Genomic DNA, 16,048 nt, shown 5'->3' on the forward strand with positions numbered 1-16,048 from the left:
CTACGTATCCTTGAGAGACACCATTGGCTGTATATGAAAAATATGTGATGTTATCCACATATTATAGATGTGAAAACAGAGGCCCAGAGGCTTGAAGAGGCAAGCCTTGGTCACGCAGCTATTAAGGGTCAAATGTATGAGTCAAACGAGTCCTGGGCTCTCCTTACGATTGTACCTCAAGGCACCATGATTTATTTGATGGATGAGTTTTTTTTCCTGCTATTTAAATGAGAGTCTTAATTTAGCTGGTGACACAGCTTCTTCCTACATTTCAGAGTGTTTTCTCAGCATCTAGCACCGTGGCTGGCCAACAAGAAGTCCTCAGAAAATATCTAAGAGATGGGGCAAGGGGAAGCTGTCACACTATGAGGCTCCTCAGAAGTCTGAGTTAGTGGCCACTTCTGTGTTGCTGACACTAGGGGAGGTAAAAGGCAAATGCAGACAGGGGTGGGGTGGGGTAGGAGGCCCTGTGCTTAGAGATTGGGTCCTGAGGCAGACAAACTCGGTCAGAATCCCGGCTTTGCCAGCTTCTAGCTGTGGGACCTTGGGTGAGTTATTTAATCTCTGTGAGTCTCTGCCTCCTGGTTGGTAAAATGGGAATAATGCAATACTACCTATCTTGTGGTATGGTGTGCAAATTAAATGAGAAAGTGAAAGTAAAGCGCTTAGCAGTGTCAGCACCTGGCAAACACTCAATAGATCACAGCGAAAGCCATGTACAGGAAGGAATGTCTGTCCCACATCATCTCGAACAAAACTAAAACTGGCTAGGCATTGGGGGATTCATGATGTAGGACCCTCAGCCTCGGATTGGCCATATAACAGGCTTATAAATAGCAGAAAGCGTACCACCAGTTTTTAAAAAATCCAATACAGAAAATAAGAAATGAGAGTTGGAAAATCACCACAAACACTGAGCAAATTAATCAAATCATAAACAGTTACCTTGATCAATCTATGCAAAAATGTTTTAAAACCCTGAAGAGAAGAGATGATTTTCTAGGAAAATAGAAAATATGACAACTAATTCTGGAATAGTTTTTAAAAATACACTGAAAAAAAAACCTGAAACATACTAAATACCGTGGAATAGATGGACAATGTTTTGAAAGAGCTGTTTCCAAAAAAAGTGTCAGGTCCAGATGGTTTCATGGGTGAATTCTACCTGCTATTTCAATTGTTCCAGAGCAAAGAGAAAGCAGGAAAATTTCCAAATTCTTTTTCTGAGGCCAGCATAACAATATATGAAACCTGACAGAGAAACAATAAAAGAAAGATTCAGAAAGAAATGCTGGAAGCTGCCTCTTTGCAAAGTCTGTAAACATTTCCCATAGACTTGAGAGCAAAATAAAGATTTCCACTAACACTATCATTATTTCACATTGTTCTAGAAGTGCTGGCCTATATAATTATAGAATGGAAGAAAGCAAGAAGTATGAACATGGAAAGAAGAAAGCAAAATTATCATTATTTTTAGATGACATGACTGTAAACCAAGATAACTCACTCAGGAATTAGCAATCAAATGATTCATTATCAATAAAATAAGATGATTGGTTATATGACTAATATACAAAAGTCAGTAGCTTTCTTATATGCAATCAGCAACCTGTTAGAAAATATAATAAATGATTCCATCCAGATGAGCAACAACATGAAACACAACTATTCCAAATATGCCTAATCCGTAAGAAGAATGCTGTAGAATGCTACCGAGGCACTTAATAGTCTGAATAAATGTAAACCCTTTTTTTTTTTTTTTTTTTTTTTTTTTTTTTTTTACAAAGGAAGATGTACTACTGTAAAGATGTCAGTTCTCACAAATCATTATATTTACGGTGACTCCAGTTTTTAAAACATACTAAAAGAATCGCTTTTGGAACGAGATGGGCTGATTCTAAAGTTCTCGTGGAAAAATAAGTATGCAAAAAATAGCCTAGAGGGAAAAATAAGAGAGTGAGGATAGACTCCCTACCAGACATTAAAACATAATGTAGTTTCTTAGATATGACACCAAAACCACAAACAACAAAAGGAAAAAATAGATAAGTTGGACTTCATCGAAATGAAAAACTTTTGAGCGTCAAAGAACACTAGTAAGAAAGTGAAACTACAACTCACGGAATGGGAAAAAATATTTTCAAATCATATGTCTGATAAGGGACTAGTGTCCAGAATATATAAAGAGCTTTTACAACTCAATAAAAAAGACAGAAAACCTAATTTTTAAATGGGCAAAGGATCTGAATAGACATTTATCCAAACGAGATATACAAAAGGTCAATAAGCACAGGAAAAGATGCCCTAGGCCATTAGTCAGTAGGGAAATGCAAGTCAAAATCATAATAAACTACTACTGCATGCCCACAAGGATGGCTAAAATCAAAAAGACAAACATCAATAAGTGTTGGTGAGCATGTAAAGAAATTGGAACCCTCATACACTGCTATTAAGAATATAAAATGGTGCAGTCATTTTGGAAAACAGTCTGGCAGTTCTTCAAAATGTTAGTTATCATATGATCCAGCAATTCCTTATATATATATATGGCAAATTATATATACATATATAATTTGTATACATATATAATTTATATACATATATAAATTATATATACATATATATGTATATATAATTTGCCATATATATGTACATATATATATGTACATATATATATACATATATATGTATATATAATTTGCCATATATATATATACATATCTCCAAGAGAACTGAAACATATGTCTACAAAAAACTTGTACATAAATGTTCATGGCAGCATTATTCAAAAGAGCCAAAAACTGGAAACAATCCAAATGTACATCAATTGATGAATGGATAAATAAAGTGTGGTATAGACATACAATGGATGATTATATGGCATTAAAAAGGAATGGAGTACTGATACATGCTACAACATGGGGGAACCTTAAAAACATTATGTTAAGTGAAAGAAGTCACTCATAAAATGCCCCATACCATATAAGTCTATTTATATGAAATGTACAGAATAGGCAAATCCATAAAAACCAAAAATAGATTAAAGTAATTGCCAGGAGCTGGGGGCAGAAGGGAGTAGAGTGATTGCTAATGGGAACAGGATTTCTTTGTGGGGCAATGAAGACATTGTGAAATTAGATAGCAGTTATGGTTACTCAATTCTGTGAATATGCTAAAAAAAAAACACAACTGAATGGTATACTTAAAGGGGTGAATTTGTATAGTGTGTGAACTAGGTCTCAATAAAGCTGTTATTTAAAAATAATGTAAAACCTTAGTAAGCAAAAAAGCTCAAAAGACCAGAATAGATACAATTACCCAAGTAGAATTTAGTATATAATCAAGGTGGCATGTTCAGTAAGAGGAAAGATGGATTATTTGGAAAATGATACTGGAACAATATCCCTTAATGGGTTAATAATGGCAGGCAGAGGGCAACACCTAGAACTTTACCTTGCTCCTTTCACCTAAATATGTCTAGATGTATCAAAGACTTAAATGTAAAAAGTAAAACTAAAAAACATGAAAATTAAATGGAGGAATTTTTAAAATCTCAGAGTGGGAGAGGCAAGACAAAACACAAAGGCCTCCGAAGGGTGAGGGGCAATAAATATTTTAAATTTCTACACGGAACAAATTAAAAATAAACGATAAACTGGACAAAATATTTATTAAAATATAACACATTTCCAATTTTCCTTATTATATGAAAAGGTAGTATTTATCACTAAGAAAAAGCAAGCCAACAGAAAAATAAACATGAACAAACCATTTCCAGAAAATATAAATATGAAAAGATATCAAACTCTATTCTTAACTAAAGAAATGTACATTAAAATTAGTTACCATTTTTTTATCAAATTAGCTAAGATGAAAAAGTTTGCTAACATACTGCATGTTCAAAGCTGTGAAAAATAAATTGGCATAGTTGAAAACTTATGTCCACATAAAGCCTGCATACTGATGTTTGGATCAACTTTATTCATAATTGACATATCTTGAAAGCAATAGGTGAATGGACAAACGATCTGGTACATTCATACCATGGAATATTATTTAGCAATTAAAAGGAATGAGTTATCAAGCCACAAAACAATATGAGGGATATTAAATGTGTATCAGTAGGTGAGAAAAGCCAATCTGAAAAGGCTATATGCTACATGATTCTAACTATATGACATTCTGGAAAAGGTAAAACTATGGAGACAGTAAAAATATCAGTGTTTGCTAGGGTTCGGAGATGGAGAGAGCAGGGTAATTAGGTGAAGCACAGAAGATTGTTTAGGGCAGTGAAACTGTTCTGTGGATATATGTTGTTACACACTTGTCAAAACCCGTAGAATGTAGCCAGCAAGAGTGAGCTCTAGTGTAAACAGTGGACTTCGGTTACTAATAATATATCAACATCAATTCATCAATGGTAACAAATAGACCATATTAACGCAACATGTAAATAATAGGGGAAACTGTGGAGGAACAGGGAGGTCTGTGGGAACACTGTACTTTCTGATCAATTTTTCTGTAAACCTAAAACAGCTCTAAAAATATAAAGGCTATTAATTTTTTTAAAACCTTGCACTAATCATTGGTGGTAGGTGTGTAAATTGGTATAATCCCTTTGGAGCAAAATTTGACCCTTCCTAAATTTTTAAAACACATACCATTTACACAGATAGTCCATTTCCACTTCTATATATGTAAGACTTTATCTTACATATAGAATCACAGGTAAGAAATGACACTTACACAAAGACATTTATCAGTTCTGTTCATAACAGCAAAAGACAAGAAAGACTGTTGTGGTAGGCAGAATAATGCACCCCACACACACATACATCAAAATGTCTACATTCTAATCTCCAGAACCTGTAACTATGCATGGCAAGGGGGAATTAAAGTTGCAGATGGAATTAAGATTGCTAAACAGCTGACCTTAAAATAGGGAGATTATCCTAGATTATCCCAGGCAGCTCAATGTAATCACAAGAGTCTTTAAAAGTGAAAGCAGGAAGCAGAAAAAGAGAGTCAGAGTGATGTGGTTTGAGAAGAACTCAATCTAGTTTGCTGGCTCTCAAGATAAAGGAAAAGGACACAAGCCAAGGAATGCAGGTGGTCTCTAGAAGGTAGAAAAGACAGGAAACAGATTCTCCCCTAGGGTCTTCAAATGAACACAGTCCTGCTGACACCTTGATTTTAGCTCATCAAGACCCATTTCGGACTTCTAAACTATAAGGTAATAGATTTGTGTTGTTTTAAGCCACTAGATTTGTAGTAATTTGTCACAGCAGCCATAGAAAACGAATACAAACCTAAATGTCTACCCGTAGAGGACTAGCTAAATAAAGGTACTACTGTGCAGCCTGAAAAAGAATGAAGCACCTCTATATACTGAAAGAGAATTAATTTCAAGATACATTGTTTAGTGAAAAAAAAAATGCAAAGTCTAAGTAGAACATATATAGGATGTTATCTGTGTATAAAGGAGGCAGTTTTAAATTCACAAAACCCCTCATGCATGCAGAGAATATCTCCGGAAAGACCCACAAGAACTTGGGAATATCTATTATCTCCAGGGAAGAGAAATGGGTGACACTAGGTTCCAATGGCAGAGATGCTCGTTTTCCACTGCTACGTTTTGCTGTTCGTTTGTTATCAAGTACGAGTAACACTTTAAGAATAAAGAGAAAGAAAATTGTTTTAAAAAGTAACAGGGGTGAGCTTTGCTCAGTCTCAAATGATTTTTTTAGTGTTTTAATCTCTTTAATGAGTATTGGTTGAAACTCTTCCACCAGGGGCACACTGTCACATGTCTTTTCTCCTTTAATCTGCCTACTAACTCTGACAGGTTGGTGTTATTATTATCCCCGCCCACAGCTGAAGCACTGAGGCTCAGAGAGGTTTAGTAACCAAATTGCACAGCTGGTAGGTTTTGCAGTTGGATTTCAAAGCCTGGTCTGGCTCCTTGAACTACCACGTGTTATTGCTGGTTCCAGCAGCCACAGTAGGGGCCAGCTTAACCCTCAGAGGCTACTCTAAGGAGCTGTCACACAGAGATCTCAGCCCTCCCCATCTCGTTCTGTCTGGTCTATTCCCAGATCTTTGAGCTGAAGAGGTCAGCCTCTAAAAGGGCCTACTAATGCTGCTTTCTGGTTTAGACCACCTTCTCTGGTTACATCTCCCAGCAAAGCTCCTTTAGGGCCTTCTGGGGAGAGACCTCTGCCAGCAGCACTGTGGCTTTATTCTCTCTGGTGGGCTCACATGGCAGTGGATCAGCGCAGCCACCTGCTTTCCTCAGGCAGAGATGAAACCCTGGAGATGAGGGGCCTCTGTGCAGTGTTACGTCTTCATGAAATGAGGCTGCCCTGAGATTCCTCATTCCTGCAAGCTCGAAGCCAGAGATAAAGGGGGTTCTCCCTGTCTGTTGGCAACTTACAACTCAAGGTGATCAAATCCACTTCCTGAACCTCACTTTCTTGTAACATGGAGATCAGATTCCTGGGTTGTATCGACAGATGTTGCTAGACCATTTACTTGTTGGGAGAGCTGTTTAAATAAGGCCCAACTGCCTTTCACGTTGAGGATCTCTAAGCATTTAAAGATGAGCAATTAATAAAGTTCAACCTCCAGAAAAAGCAAGAATTATTATCTTCATTTTATAAATAGATCAAAGGTCACACAATCAATGGCAGATGTAGGAAACAGATGTAAGAATTCTGCTTTTGTCCCTGGCTGCAGCCACTAGCTCCCACCCCTGATATCACTGACAGACCTCCTTTCTGCTCTCTGACTTCTGGCCAAAGACGTGGAATTGGCCTTTATATGTTTCCACTTAAAGGTTTGAATTCTATGTATGGTTCATATGCCTTTGATATGTCTGGAATTTATAAAAGAAAAGGAGAAGAATGATATTTGATGCTTTTCAGAGATCATGTTGGGACTGAGCCTTATGTAGTAGGTCAAATGCCAATAAAGGGAAGAAAAAAAAAAACCGCGCTCACCAGATCTTCAGGAAGTTCACTTTTATTCTCTCTCTAAAAGAACTTTGTCTGTTAAAATCAAACAGAGCTTATCTATAGTCACCAAAATGATTATTTTGGGAATAACAAAAGTCACCATTTATTGAGTACCAACTGTGTGCTAAGCACTGCTCTACTTACCTGCATATACTATATTGTGTGATTCTCACAAATAGCCAAGGAGGTTTTTATTATTCATTCATTTTATAGATAATAAAACTGGGCTTAGAGATAGAACATGGGTTGAAGAGAAAGAAAAAAAAAGAAAGAAAGAAAATGCTCAAAGGAAATAATAAATCAAACAAAAATGATTGGCTATATACTTTGTGCCAGAAGTGTTATGTTGCAATAGATACAAAGACAGAGATACAAAAGTGAATAAAATCCCTCCATAATCCTGCTCTTAAGGAATTTGTAGCCTTATGGGTCATTGAGGGTGAGTGCTGAGAAAGTAAGCATTATAAAAAGTCGAATAATGTCAATACAATTCATTCCAGAAGTATTTATTGAATTACTGGTATGTGTTACAGACCATATTAATTTCAGGGCCTGGTCCATCTTCACACAGAGCTTATGGTCTAGTGGGAAAGTCAGAAATTAACCAAATCATTCACACATATTTAAACTGGCAATTTAGTAGAGTAAAAGACACCAGATGAGCTACAGCCTGACAAAAGATTAGTATCTAGAATATATAAAGAACTCCTACACATAATAAGAGAGAATCCAATAGAAGCACCATCAAGTGAACCAAGAGGCAATTCAAAAAAGACAGAAGACAAATGGCTAATAAACAAATGAAAGTATATTCAGTCTATCTTGTAAACAGGGAACTGCCAATTAAAACATGAAATAACCATTTCGCACCCATCGGCTTTGCAAAAATTTTAAAGTCTGACATTACCAAGTGTTGTTGAGGATGCCACGCATGGGAACTCATATATTGCTATCAAAGAGTAAATTGGTACCACCACTTTGTAAAGCCTTTCAGCCATGCCGAGTGAAGCTGCTATTTCACATGACCTGAGCCCTGTAATTCTACATCCAAGTATCTACCCAGATGGCTCATTTTCACACAAGGGGACGGGTATAAAAATATTAATTGTAGCACTGTTTCTGAAGACAACAACAATGACAAAAACTGGAAATAAGCTGAATGCCCTCCAGAAGGAAATGGGTAAGTAAAACATGGTGAACTTGGACAATGGGACCCTAGTCAGCAGTGAAAATGTGTGATCTAGAATTGCATGTATCAGTGTGGATACATTTCAAAATCATAATGCCGTATGAAAAAAAAAAAGCAAGTTGCAAATGATATATGCCATTTCTTCAAAGTTTACAAGCATGCCAAATAATTCCATAAAATGTTTATAGGCACAAATATAAGTAGTAAAAATACAAAAGTGTGCATGGGAATAATAAACCCCAAATGCAGAAGAGTGGTTACCTTAGGGAAAGGACAGAAATGGCTTCAGTGGGCTCCACCTAGATCTGTAAAGTTTTAAGTCCTTAAAATTTTTTCGAAGAAAATATAGCAAATGTTACACTTTGGCAAAGAAGTGGGGTAGGGGAGGAGCGGAGAATAAACAAGTGTTAATGATATTATTCTCTGTAAGTTTTTATATGCTTTGATCTATCAAAGGAGGATTTGACTGAATGGGGGGGGGGCAGAGGTGGAGATGGGCACAGCCCATGCAGGGCCTCATAGGTCATCTTGAAGGGTCAGGTCTTTATGCCCAATATGATGAAAGCAGTAGAGACAGAAAGCCTTGGGAGGCCAGAGATACCTCACTCAGCCTGATAGTGGAATGGGGGAAGGCATCCTTAAAGAGGTGACTCACCTCATGAGTGTTGGAGAATGAGTAAGAGGAAGCCAATTAGGGGAGGAAGGGAGATGAGATGCAAATTCCCTGGATAGGGCCCAACAATAATAGACGCTAGGAACCTTCGGTATTGTGGTCCCAGTGGGGTCCTATACGGAGTGTTAGGTAGAAAATGGAAGACCATCATGTCCGTGGCAGAGGCCTTGGGGTCCCAGTCTGGGTGGGCAGCCTAAAGCCAAGAGAGGCTTGGCCAGACATGGGCTGTAGGTAGCTGCTCAAGCAGTGTGTGGAGGACGGATGTGAAGGAGGCAGGAGTGCAGACAAGGAGATCTTTGAGGGGAATGTTAATAGCTTAAACCAGGCCAGCCGGAATTAGGATAAAGAATGAAGAGTGCCTAGAGAGGTATTTAGGAAGGAAGGCAATTAGGAGGGAAGGCAAGGTGTCTGGGATGATAGGGTGGGTCTCGGTGCCATCACTGAGATGGACAATAATAGTAGCGAGACGTGGCGAGTTGGGGGTTCGTGCAGGGCAAGTCAAGTGGAACTGTCGGGCAAACAACAGGATGGGCGCGCCGGGGCTGCGGACGCAAAGCTGGGAGCGGGAGACGCCTCCTGTGGGTGGTATTAACCAAGCACAGCAAATGAGTTGGTCCAGAAGGAGGGCAGGGGAAGAAAAAGCTGAGCGGGGCGCTGCGGGACGATAAGGAATGGGGTGGGGGTTGAAGAACAGGAGGGGAAGGATCACGCAGACTCTAACCAGCTGCTGGTAGGTCAGCCCCGCGTCGGACTGCGGGACCCCAGGCCCGGGGCAGATGTTAACATCTCCGGCCTCCCTGCGAGACTTCAGGCGCAGCCGGAGCGCGCCCGGCTCCGGCAGGCGCTGCAGAGCCAGCCCAGGCAGGGACCTTCCCGCGGCAACTCAGGCTGCCTCGGCCGCAGCCGCTGGGAACCGCAGAGCACCCGCGCTGCCGGGCCACCCGGGCCATCCCCGCCACCCCAGGCTCCCCGCGTATCTAGGCCCCTCCTCCCCACCTCCCGCGGACCTGGCGACGTCACTGCGGCTCTGACGCGCGCTAATGGAGGTACGGGCGTCCTCCGGGGAGGTCCCGGTTCTTGCAGCCCTCTGCCGCGTCCTTGGCCCTCCTCCAGGGGAACCTCGATTTTCCAAATTCGGGAAGGCCGGCTGTCCTTTGGCTACTGGTAAGGACGTGAGCGCATGGTAAAAGATTTTAACAATGCCCGGAAAGAAATAGCTGGACCCAAGAAAGAGACTAATTATAGCAGCCAGCTAGAGTTCTGCTCGCGTGTTCAGCGGTCTTAAGAACAATAATAACGACAACAACCACAATAGCCACCATTTATTGAGCGCTTACTCTGTACCAGGTACTGTGTTAAGCGCTTTGCAGGCAACAACCCTCGGAGGTAAGTACCGTTATTATCCCTATTTTGCAGAAAACCAGGGCACAGAGAGGTTAAGTAACTTGCCCCAGGCACACAGCTAGCCGATGTCAGTGCCAGAATTCCAACCCAGGCTGTCTGATCCCATGTACTTCTCATGTCACCCCACTAAGGTCGGGATCATCCTCTGCATCTTAAAGATGAGGAAACTAAGGCACATGGAAATTTAAGTACCTTGCCCAAGGTCACCTAGCTGGAAAATGGATGAGGAGGAAAGCGAACCGAGGGCTCCTCTCTGTCCGCAGAACCCGCGGTCTTGGCCATAAGCGATGCCACTTCCAAACTGCCTCCGACAGCCCAGCAAGCTTTGGCCCCGGGTCCCAAGAGGCGCAGCCTCTGCGGAGTTTGGGTGGGATTCCGCGGCCTCCGATCCCCAGGTGTGAATCGAATGTTTCCGAGCATCGTCTCTGCTCTGCCCGCAGGCGTCAGATAGAAACGCGTCTCCAAGAATCCGGTCGGGGACCCGGCAGCACCGCGCTCAGAAGGGATGGAGCGGGGGCGGAGGCAGCGGGAGGGATCCCGGGTCCCACCTGCAGAGCGGCGGGCAGGCGCGGGGCTGATGACTTGCCCTGAGCGGCCGGCAGAGGGCGCTGCGTCACGCGCTTCGGGTCCCACAGTCACCAGACCCCTGGGCGGGCTAGCTTCGACCTGCAGACCCATAGACTCATTACGCCGAAGAAACGGTTTGTCCCAATGGCTGGCGCCCCTCTGACCCCTCACCTAGGCTCTGGGTCTGCTTTCCTAATCACGCTTCATCTTCTGTGCTCCTGCCAACCCACCATCGGCCTCCCAAGCTTCCCCAGGCCCTGCACTGCTGGTTTAATCACCTCTTGCTGAGAGGCAAGAACACTGATCCCATCCCTTTAAAAGGCCCAGGTGTTTGCAGGTCAAACTTGGCTTTCTCTCTCCTCATGGAATAAATCATCCACTTGGAATAGATCATTTTCCTTCTTTCTCCAAAATAGCAGGAAAGGATGGTTAAGGAAGGAGCAGATAGATGAAAGGGTCTATTTTCATAATAGCCACAGTGTACTAAGTGCTTGTTTTGGGCTGAGCCCTTTCTGTGTCTTGACTCCTTAATCGTCACCGCAGCCCTGAGAGGTGTGCCTCATTATTCTCATTTGACAGGTGAGGTCGCAAAACTGCTAAGTGGCAGTGCTGGGACTCCACCAGGAGAATGTGACTTTAAAGTCATGCTCCCATCACCCAGAATGTACAAGCTGATACAGTTGAACAGAAGAGATAAGATACACATCATGCAAAAACAAACCAAAATCTATCTACTCAGAGCACTTGGAAATACCACATGTGAATTAGGGGCTTCAATAGCTTTTGAGCCCTCTTTCGGGATTCAGTGGTCTAAAAAGAAAAACAAAACCTAAAGGTGCAATGAGAGAACAAACGTGAGGCTTCAGCTTTCTCTTGGAAGAGCATCCGGAGAGGCCCACTCACTTTCTATGTCTGGGCTCTGAGGAAATAAAGGTGGTTCTAGGAAAATCTGAAAAGTATGAGAGGAAAAAAAAATCCCTTCTGTGGTTTTTACTTTAACCAAGCCTCATTCTGCTATTTGTGTTTTATTTTAAAACTAATGTGGCTCTCTCCACTCTTTAAATTGGCACGTAAACAGCAAAAACAGAAGGAAGGCCAGCTACAAACTTTAAATGTGGTGGGTTTTTCAGGAAGGAGGTACATGACTTGAAATGGAAATGCAGATTAAATGAGGTGCCTCAAACATTTCAAAGACAGACTTTCCACAAGGAATTTAGATCATAAGCTCTTAGAACGGGAGCTTTGTCTGGGTTTGGGCTCGGTATAGTGTCTAGAATCTGTGAGTGCCCAATAAAAATGGAAAACGAATCACACTGTTAGTCTATGTCTGCATCATCTAACCATCTGGGTCACCACTTTGCTTATGGTTTTAAAGTGTGGCTTCTGGGGGATTTTCCTGTCCTCTGGATCTTAGTCACACACCCTCCCTCAGACCCCTCACTTTTCCAGAAGTATGCTCTGGGAATCCAGTCAAGGTGAGGGCAGTCGTTGATGATGTCACTAAGCCTGGTTAAACAGAATGACTGCACACTTTGGAATCACCAACTGGAGGCTTTTCCAAACAGGGACACCAAGGCAGAAGGGACCACATGAGACTTGTCACTTTACAGTTCTCAGTCCCTTGCCCTATATCTTTGAACTAGAAGAATTCCCCTCTTACTCAACACATGAGAGCCCGGGGCATCCCACGCTTCCTCCTACAGAATCCTTGGGCTACTCTGACCTTTCCTCCCTCTGCTACTTCCCTCGTTCTTTCAGTGCATTTATTCTACCAACATGCTTTGAGAGCCCACTCTCTGTAGGTCCAGGGGTACAGCGTAGAATCTAACATGAACTTATGAGCTCACTTTCTCCTATTCCCACCTGGCTCCTGACCTCATGGCTCCAACTTTCATGCCTAGAGAGGCCCCACAATAGTAAATGACTTGCTTCTTCAGGTGAGAGCTACTGCTCAGACATACCTGATATTCTATCAGCTCCCAGCAGCTTCCTGAGACCACGCCCTCTGATCCCATATACCACCTTGGTGACACCCATTTGGCAGTAGGTCTGGGCCCTGATATGCCCTCAGAAGCAGGGCCTGGAAATGCTCCAGCTCCAGCACTTGCCCACATTCCTTTCCATCCTTTTCTTGTTGTCACTCCTTCAATTCACAAGATAACTGTTGATGACTGAAATGTCTTGGGCCACATTTATGAAGCATCTACTACACTGAAAAAGCCCGTGGTGCCATAATACCCCACTGTTCAAAGGGAAATGTTAGTTTAAACAGTGACTAACTAAGGATGTGTTGGATAATGCTTATGAGTTTTTCGGGTCATTTTTAAATTGAATCTTGGGATTGAGTGATTCACAATAATGGGGGGAAGGAAGAACACTAGGCCTGTTTTAGCTTTCGAGATTATTCAAATGGAATAGATTTTTAACATCGACACCCTAGAAAAGACAGAAGGCTTAAGGTAAATTGCAAGTTTTTGTCTTTTTGGAAAACCTATTAATATTGAATGACCTTGGTCTTGACCCATCCAAAATAATGAAGAGAGGATTGAACCGTAGTATTCCGATTATGTCCCTGGAAATCCCTTTAGAAAGTAGATTCCAAATCGGTACTCTTATTCTTCATGAATATCCCACCCCTTAAGACTGTCCCATCCCTTCTAGATGTAGCATTATTTTCTCTCCTCTGGAGGAAGGCAATGGCCCAGAGACCAGAAGGATGACAGGGTAAGGGGTATAACTTTTCCTTACCTGAGTTGCAGTACCACTTGAATCTAGAGAACTCGTTATGTGTGGTATCTGCATGAGTTCGTGGTTTTGCATTCTCTGGCTCATGTCCAAAGTCTCCATAACATGGGGGTCTGAGATATGCCAAAAAGAAAGCCTATCTGTGGAAGCCGAGTCCACCCACCACGAAGTTCTTGGTGGTCAGTGTCTGCGTGTCCAGCTGCTGGAGTGAAGAGAGTTGGAAACCACTGAGCATTCCTGCTGGGATCTGTCCAAGCCCTTTTGGGAACCGGCAACAAGCACTTGTCTGGGGAAATTAGTTTTGCACTTTCACAGAGTGAGAAATTCCACAGGGGCATTCTTGTGCTTGGGAAGAGAAATCAAACCCAGCTCATTCCTTCAGGGCCCATGCCATTAATAAAGCCGACCGAGTTCAGTTCAGCTGATCCAGCCCGGGGCCGTGAGGTGGGTGGAGCAGGAGCAGTGCAGTTCAGCGAATTTCACCTGTGGCTAAGGCCCTTCCGGACTAGCCCAAGCTTGAGATTTCAGGGGATCCCGTTACCAGCGTGTAAACACCGTGAGTGACGGCCAGCACTCCCAAGCGACCACAGAGGATCTCAAACCCTTCCTATCTTCCTAGAAACCCTGGCGGCCCGGCGGCCTGCTTGCTGTCTGATGCAACAGTTTGCAACGCTGATCTGAGAGCCAAGCCTGCCGCGGGGCGCTGGGCGCCCTGCCGACGCGCATGCGCCGGGACGTGGGCCTGCGGGCCCGGCGGGGAAAACGCTTTGCACCACTGTGCTGGAGGCGGGGCGGGCAGAGAGACCTTTGGCAGCGCGCGCCGGCGATCTGAGCTTAATTAAACTTCTCCTGAGGCATTGGCTGACTGATTGACCCAGTGCTCCAAAAAAAATCAGAAAGGCTCGAATCGCCCTAAACGCGACGGGAAAGCGAAGTTGGGGAGTTGGCTTTTGGTTTCCAGAGCTGCTGTGCCTTTGAATTCAGCATCCCTTCCCTACGCACCCCACCTCCAATCCACACTGCTGTCAAGGCTCAAAATCTCATTAGAGCTTCAGGCCTCCTTGCGTACCTACCTAGGCCCTCGTACCGATTTCCCAAAAAGGGAGGAAAAGTGGTTATAGAGGAGGAAAGAGACAAAGTTTGGATAGCATCTTGGTCAGTACCTTCCTCACCTGCTTTCTCCACCCATGTGCCTTAAAAGGTTTTATTAGCAGAAGGAAACATGGCAACATAGGTTATTTGCAAAATTTTTCAGCAGTTCAGGTACTGCCTACATGATTTTCTTTCATAGCCACATTCCACCTATATTATATATTTTCATTGACTTTATTTTATTTACTTTCCTTATTCTTTAAATTAACTTTAAATCTACTCCCTTTTTCTACATAACCTTGCCCTAAGCAATAACATTAGTGAAACCACAGCTTTGATGTGCTAGTCGCATATTTTAATACACTTGAAAATAAATTCATAACTATTCAAATAAAAAATATGTTAGCTAAAAGTTTCTGGCCTATTACATTTGGAGAAAAACTCCAGAGGTAATACTAATAATAGTTAACATATGTTGAGTGATTGCCAATGTCCCAGGCACTGTTCTAAACACTTTAACTATTCTAAGCCCTTTTTACACCTTAGAAGGTGGGTGTTTTTTTTCATTTTACAGAAAAATGAGGCACAGAGAGGTTAAGTAACTTGCCGAAGATCACTGAGTCAGTATGTAAACTCTACTAGCCTCACTCTAGAGTCTATACTGGTGGCCTATCCAAAGAGGCTGAGTTACTGCTGGAGATCACCCAGGTGGTTAGTCAGTCCACATTTGAACCTAAGTCTGGCCAACTCCAGAATTGAGCTCTTAACTAATGTGTGAAACTCCTTCCTGCCTATTTTCCAAATCTCATCTCCAACAGCCTTTTTATCTCTGCCTCCTTGAAATCCAAACGATGCTTCCAAGTATTTCTCTTCTCAACCCCTAAGTCTCCCCTTCCCACTCTCCCTGGGTGAGACAAAGGTTCTCAGTTCTAGTGTTTCCTTCTCTGTACTAAAGTAACCAATAAATCTCTGATTTCCTTCAAATTCCTACTTTGAAGGTTCTATCTGTTCTCATTTATAAGCCATGGAACTGCCTATCAGCACCACCAAACTACATTTCCCAGACTGCCATTCTCACCTGGAATGAGAACAAAAATCCTATGTCAAACCATGTGGCTCCTATTTTGGGGTTGGAAAATCTGGTTACTAGCTTGGATGAAGATTGGTATGCCCATAGACTAATTCTTCTGGCCCAAGGCAGACATGAATTTCCCAGGCCTCTGTGATTGGGGGGGGGGGGGAGGAGGGAGGGCATTTCAGCAAACAAAACCTTCAATTAGAGGCATAAATGAAGACTTGAACTAGGACTTCTAAAAGATGGCTGACCCCAGCCTTAGATATATTTTCTTTCTGCAATAGCCCTTA

General features: G+C 42.3%; 1 long non-coding RNA gene across 1 annotated transcript in view; it reads right to left on the bottom strand.

The window, feature by feature from the left end:
- Nucleotides 1–14,294, bottom strand: part of LOC118602842 — a 63,008-nt gene extending 48,714 nt beyond the window's left edge. The window contains exon 1 of the long non-coding RNA XR_004950887.1: nt 13,595–14,294. This is a non-coding gene — a long non-coding RNA (uncharacterized LOC118602842). The remainder of the gene's footprint in view (nt 1–13,594) is intronic.
- Nucleotides 14,295–16,048: the final 1,754 nt, after the last annotated feature.

Source organism: Rousettus aegyptiacus, unplaced genomic scaffold (assembly GCF_014176215.1).
Source record: "Rousettus aegyptiacus isolate mRouAeg1 unplaced genomic scaffold, mRouAeg1.p scaffold_m13_p_5, whole genome shotgun sequence".
In the NCBI taxonomy this organism is placed as follows: Eukaryota; Metazoa; Chordata; class Mammalia; order Chiroptera; family Pteropodidae; genus Rousettus; species Rousettus aegyptiacus.